This window comes from Chelonia mydas, chromosome 7, assembly GCF_015237465.2.
Source record: "Chelonia mydas isolate rCheMyd1 chromosome 7, rCheMyd1.pri.v2, whole genome shotgun sequence".
Classification (NCBI taxonomy): Eukaryota; Metazoa; Chordata; order Testudines; family Cheloniidae; genus Chelonia; species Chelonia mydas.
The window spans coordinates 106,657,539-106,663,538 of NC_057853.1; positions in this window are offsets into that span (position 1 = coordinate 106,657,539).

The following is a 6,000-nucleotide window of genomic DNA, read 5'->3' on the forward strand; positions in this document are numbered from 1 at the left end:
ATGCGCGTTGTGCGCAGCGAAAGCCGCCCCTCAGCGCTGGCCGCCCCCCCGGACCCGCCTGCTGCGCTCTCTGGGGCGCGGGGACAGAGCCAGGGGCGGAAAGCCTTTCCCCACACTTGTAACTTCTTATTCATGGGTTAACAGATGTCTACATCCCATCCTTTCCTCTGGGGACTGGCTCGTAAATTCTGTGATTAAACAGTGCCTAGCACAATCCGGATCAGGGGCTTTGGCAGAGGTGGCGCTAGCCTAGTGGGGGCCCTAAGCAGGAATCTTTGGCCCCCCCTCCCCGGACAGCCAGAGCCCTGCCGGCTGGGGCTGAAGTCATGGAGATTATGTAAAAATCGCAGAGTCCATGACTGCTGTGATCAACTCCTAGCCTTAATAAAAAGCAACTAGAGGGACCCCTATTTGAGCTGCCCGGGGCCCTAACAGTTGCTTGGTCTGCTTATGCCTAGCACTAACACTGGTCTTTGGGCGTTACCATAATGTAAATGATTAAAAATCTGGGTGCTGGGTACCTTTGCATACAGCAATAAACCAGCAGTTTCTGATTGATAAAATCTTACACATCTAAAACACCTAAACAGCCATATTCTCCTCTGAATCACACCCATGCAACCCCACTGCCTGCACCAGCTTCATCCTTCGAGTAACTTCATTGTGGCCAGTGCACAAAGGATAAAGGTACTTGGCCTGATTCTTCTCTCATTTACAAGGTGTAACTTCATTCACTTCAGAGGAACTACTCAGACCCTAATCATAGAAATGCTTATGTGTATGCTTAAATTTACTCTGAGATGCCTTTGTCCACACAGATTCCCCTGTAGGTGTAAGCACCTCATGCATGCTGGAAGCCTGGAATGTTTTAGCCAGCTCTGTCCATTGGGGCTGTGCATACATACACCCTGCACACTCTTGCACCCACTGTAGCGAAGGTATAAATTGTGTAGCAGCCCTAACCCCCACTCAATTCCTTCTCACCAGCCACGGTAGCAAGTCGGAGCCCACAGTGTCCTCCTGCTTCCTTGTAGCTCTTAGGTAGTTTAGGACTATAGTTAGTAAAATAGCTTAGTGTAGATTTTGATAGGTTTTATTTAAGCACATTGGCTAAAAACATAAAACCTTTTTAGTCTTGCCTTGGCACCAAGAAATAGGTCTGATGGTGCAGAGCAGGTCTTTGGACTTCAAAATCTGCCCTGCCTCTTAGAGTGCTGTGCCTGCTAATGATGTACATTTTAAGAAAGTGTTTATTGTTGTTTGGGAGAATCACACATACCTAATAAGTGAGCCAGTTTTTGCTCTTTTTCTGAGTGCACACAGAGTACTTGTGATGCCTTTCTACAGTAATTTTTTATATAGAAATCTATGTGAAATATGTCTGACTCCACAGTACCCTCCTCAAGAGCAACCATTTCTTGCTGTGAAGCCAGTTTCTTCAAGTGACCTAACTTTAAGAGATGTCACTCCAGGACATGAGATCTGCTTTTAAGAGAGCATCTGCTGCTGGCAAACACTCAGAGCCTGCTCATTCCTACTCAGTCCTTCTCAGGTCAGTGAGTTGCTCCTGCTACCCAAGGCAGGAAGGAACAGAGCTCTACTGTGGGCTTGGGCTTGGCACTGAATGGGGACAAAGTTCTGCAACTATCTAAAGAACTTCCTGAGGAGACCAGAGATGAACTGAGAGAAGAGGCTTCAGAAGACCAACTTGTGACAAAAAATGCTTTGAAGACCTCATTGGATGCCTCTGACACCGCAGCCAGATCAATGGCCACTGCAGTCTCTATGAGAAGAACATCTTCGTTGCAGTCATCAGGAATTCCTAAAGAGGTTTGGGCCACTATTTGGACACCTACCTTTTATGATTAAGATCTGTTTAATTCTCAGATGGATGAGGCACGCTATGGTCTGAAGGATTCCAGGGTGATGCTCTGGTCTCTTGGTCCATGAGAGGAAGAAAGCAAGATCTTATTCATTTTCTAGGCAGAAGCCTCCATCTTTCTCATATCAACATTGTGACAGATCATTGGACAACAGCAGGTGATCCAGCACTCACACCTGAATATGGGAACTGTGCCAAATTGATAGATTGAGGATAAACTGGAGAGAGTTAAAAGCTAATTACCTCATGAATTCAGAGGCATGGGCGGCAAGTTCTATGGGTCCGTGGTGCCCGGGCACCAGGAATATTCCTGTCCCAGCGGCCCGGCTCCAGCAAACTTTCCCACACGCTCCCCCCGCGCTTCCCCCGGACCCACCTGCCGCCCCCAGGTGATTTAAAACAGCCCGGGGGCTCCCGCCACCACCCAGCAGCGCCGCAGGGCTGAGCAGCTTCCTGCGTGCTTATTCCACGTGGTTGCCAGCAGGTCCTTGGAGCCTATGTGAGGGGGTTGTGCCGCTGCACACTGCCCCTGTCCGTAACGCCCCAGCGGCCAATGGGAAGCTGCAGGGGCAGTACCTGGAGACAGCAGCATGAGGAGACCCCCCGGACTGCCCCGCCTAGTGTTATACCAATAAAATAAAAACCAGCAGGATCTTATTAAAGGGAAAAAGGCAAATACCACATTTATTGTGAATATAGAAAGAATCATAGTAAGCAGTTAGTTATAGCTATAACATTCCATTCAATCTCAGATTTATTCACACATTCATTCATACAAACACACACACACACACACAGGTTCTGCAAGGTTGTTATCATAGTTACCAGCCTTAGAGTTGCTCATGCCAAGCCACTGGCCAGGTGGCCTGGACATGAGGAGGGAGCAGGGCCTTGTCAGATGCTCATCTGATGCTCCTGGAAGTTGGTTTGCAGAATCAGACCCCAAAGTTCTCACTTTTTAGAGTCTATTTTTATAGGAATTTCTTCCTATGCCAGTCTATGGGAATTACTTCATCATGCTGTTGCTGAATCAATCAGCAGATAGCACATTCCTGACGGCTCCGTGCTGCTAGATGTTATCTTGTTCTTTGGTTCTCCCATTCTTGAGGCTGTTGGGTGGATTCCAGTCTGCCCTCCGGGGGTCCTCTGCTTATTTCCACTTGACGCTTTCTTCAGCCGATGGACACTGCATTCTTAGGCTGGCACCTCCCTGATCATTCAGTTATTATCCACACCAAGCATCCATCCACATACATCCTCTATCTCTATTTTAATCACAATTGTTAATACAACAAAAGGGCGGGGAGTCTCTGGGTGCTGTTTCTGTTGTTAGAGTATTGCTTTGAGTCTCTCTCTCTCTGTGAATTGCTTTGAGAACAGACTCTAACACAATTAGCAGCTTGCAAGTTTCACACATAGAGGGAGAGAAACAGTACCAAAAACCAAGAGACCTCTTAATTAGTAATACCCTGGAATTTAAACTATGGGGAATCAAACTCATTTGTGATTTTAATACAGAACTTCTTTAATATGATCCAACACTAGGAGCCACTGCCGGAGGGGGTGCCCCAGGTAAGCATCGAACCCCCCATCCACTTCCAGAGCCTGCACCCATACCCCCTCTGCAAACACACCCTTCGGCCCCCAGATTTCCTCCTGAAACCCCCACCCCTGCACCCCCTCTCGCCCCCAAACTCCATCCCAGAGCCTGCACCCCACACCCCATCCCCTACCAAACTCCTTCCCAGAGCTCGACCCCTCACACCCTTTGCACCCAAACTCCCTCTCAGAGCCTGCATCCCCACTCCCTTGTGCATCCCAATCGCCTGAACCCCAGACCCCCTCCCCCACCCAAACTCCCTCCCAGAGCCGTAGGCAGGTGTGTGGGGGGAGTTTGTGGAGGGGGGGGGGTTCTGGGTGTTCTGGGCACCACCAAAATTTCTACAAACCTGTCGCCCCTGCTCAGAGGGTACAAAGGTACAGGAAGGAAATGCGAAAGGAGAGAGAGAAAGTGGAAGAGCTGTAGGCCAGGCCCAGGAAACTTTAGGGCATGTCTGCGCTGCAATAAAAAAACCTGCAGCACCAAATTTTCTGGACTGTTTGACCACAGTTTATCAGCCAAACATATGCAACATGGAACCTACCAATGGAAGTTTCTCACCACATGCTATCACCTCTCATTTGGTGGACAGATCTTTTAAATGTCTACCAACATGTTCTGTTTCATCCACTGCCCCCTCAAGGACTCTGGTGACAGATGTGTCCAAGATAGGTTCGGATGCTCACTTGGACTCTCTCTGAATTCAAGGCATGTGGTCCTGAGCACAGTCTCAATTGCACATAGATATACTAGAGCTCAGGGTCATTCATTTAGCCTGCCAGGCATTCCTTTCCCTCTTTGAGGATATCACCGTTCATATTCTGATGGACAATATGACCCTTATGCTCTGTATAAACAGAGAGGGCTAAGACCTCTCACCAGCCAGGACTGAGCTCTCAGCCTTGGCCCTGGCTGGAGCTCCAAATCCAGAGCCACTCCCCCCTTCCGCCCCTTCTGCCCACAGACCCACCCGTGGACCCACCCCATTCCACCCCTTCCCTCGTGGCTCCGCTTCTGTTTTGCCCCTTCCCCTGCACCTATGCCCCCATTCCGCCCGCACTCCGCCTCTTCCCCCTGAGGCTCTGCCCCGACTCACTCCATCCATCCCTCCGCCGCTGTGGCCCCAAGACTGGAAAAGTTCGGTGCTCCCACTGGGGCCCCAAGAGCTTCTCCAGCCTCAGGGCCATGGTGGGGGGATATTTTTCCGGGGGCTCCAAATCCACCACTGTCCCCCTCCCCCGGTGGCATGAGTTTTCCTGCCTCCATTACGCACTGCCCATGAGAAAGACCTCTACTAGAAAGACGTATTAATTGAAGTGAACACATTTCTCTTCATGGTCTATTCAGAATCATCCAAGAATCCTTGGACTTTTCTATATCAGTCATCTTGGACTATTTATTGTCTTTAAACTTCCTCCTGTGTTATTGTCTTTTGACTTTCAGCGGGATCCACTTAGCTGCTATATCAGCATATAATCCACTTGCAGTTAGTCGCTCAATTTTTTCTCACCCTGCAGTATATAGATTTATAAAAGGTCTGATTCATGGTTTCCACCAGTTAAGGAATCATTGCCCCTTTGGGACTTGAATGTAATACTCACATTGTTGATGGACCCTCCATTTGAGACAATGGCAACATGTTCTTTATTTCTTTTGTTAAGACAGTGTTTCTAGTAGCTATTGGCCCACAGAGTGGGAGAAATTCAAGCATTAATGGCAGGGCCATCATATATTGTCTTTCAAAAAGGCAAAGTCACACTCAAACCATAACCAATGCTTTTTGGCAAAAATAGTCTTGGACTTTCATATGAACCAGTTTATATACCAACCAGTGATTTCGCTTAAATCTCACGATTCTCCTGGGGAGATTAAACTCCACAGATCAGATGTATACAGGGCTATGTCCTTTTATCTTTCTAGGATGAAGTATTTTCATAAATCACCTAAACTTTTTGTGACTCTTACTAATAAGTCTAAAGGGCAAGCTGTTTCCTCTCAAAATACTTTCTAAATGGATTACAGGCTGCATTAAAGATTGCCTACTTTCTGTACAAACTTCCTATTCCAAGTTAGGGCTCATTCTACTAGGTACCAGTTGTCAAGGTTCCTTCCCCACTCTGAACTCTAGGGTACAGATGTGGGGACCTGCATGAAAGACCCCCTAAGCTTATTCTTACCAGCTTAGGTTAAAAACTTCCCCAAGGTACAAACTTTGCCTTGTCCTTGAACCCTATGCTTCCACCACCAAGCGTTTTAAACAAAGAACAGGGAAAGAGACCACTTGGAGACATCTTCCCCCAAAATATCCCCCCAAGCCCTACACCCCCTTTCCTGGGGAAGGCTTGATAAGAATCCTCACCAATTGGTTCAGGTGAACACAGACCCAAACCCTTGGATCTTAAGAACAATGAAAAATCAATCAGGTTCTTAAAATAAGAATTTTAATTAAAGAAAAGGCAAAAGAATCACCTCTGTAAGATCAGGATGGTAAATACCTTACAGGGTAATCAGATTCAAA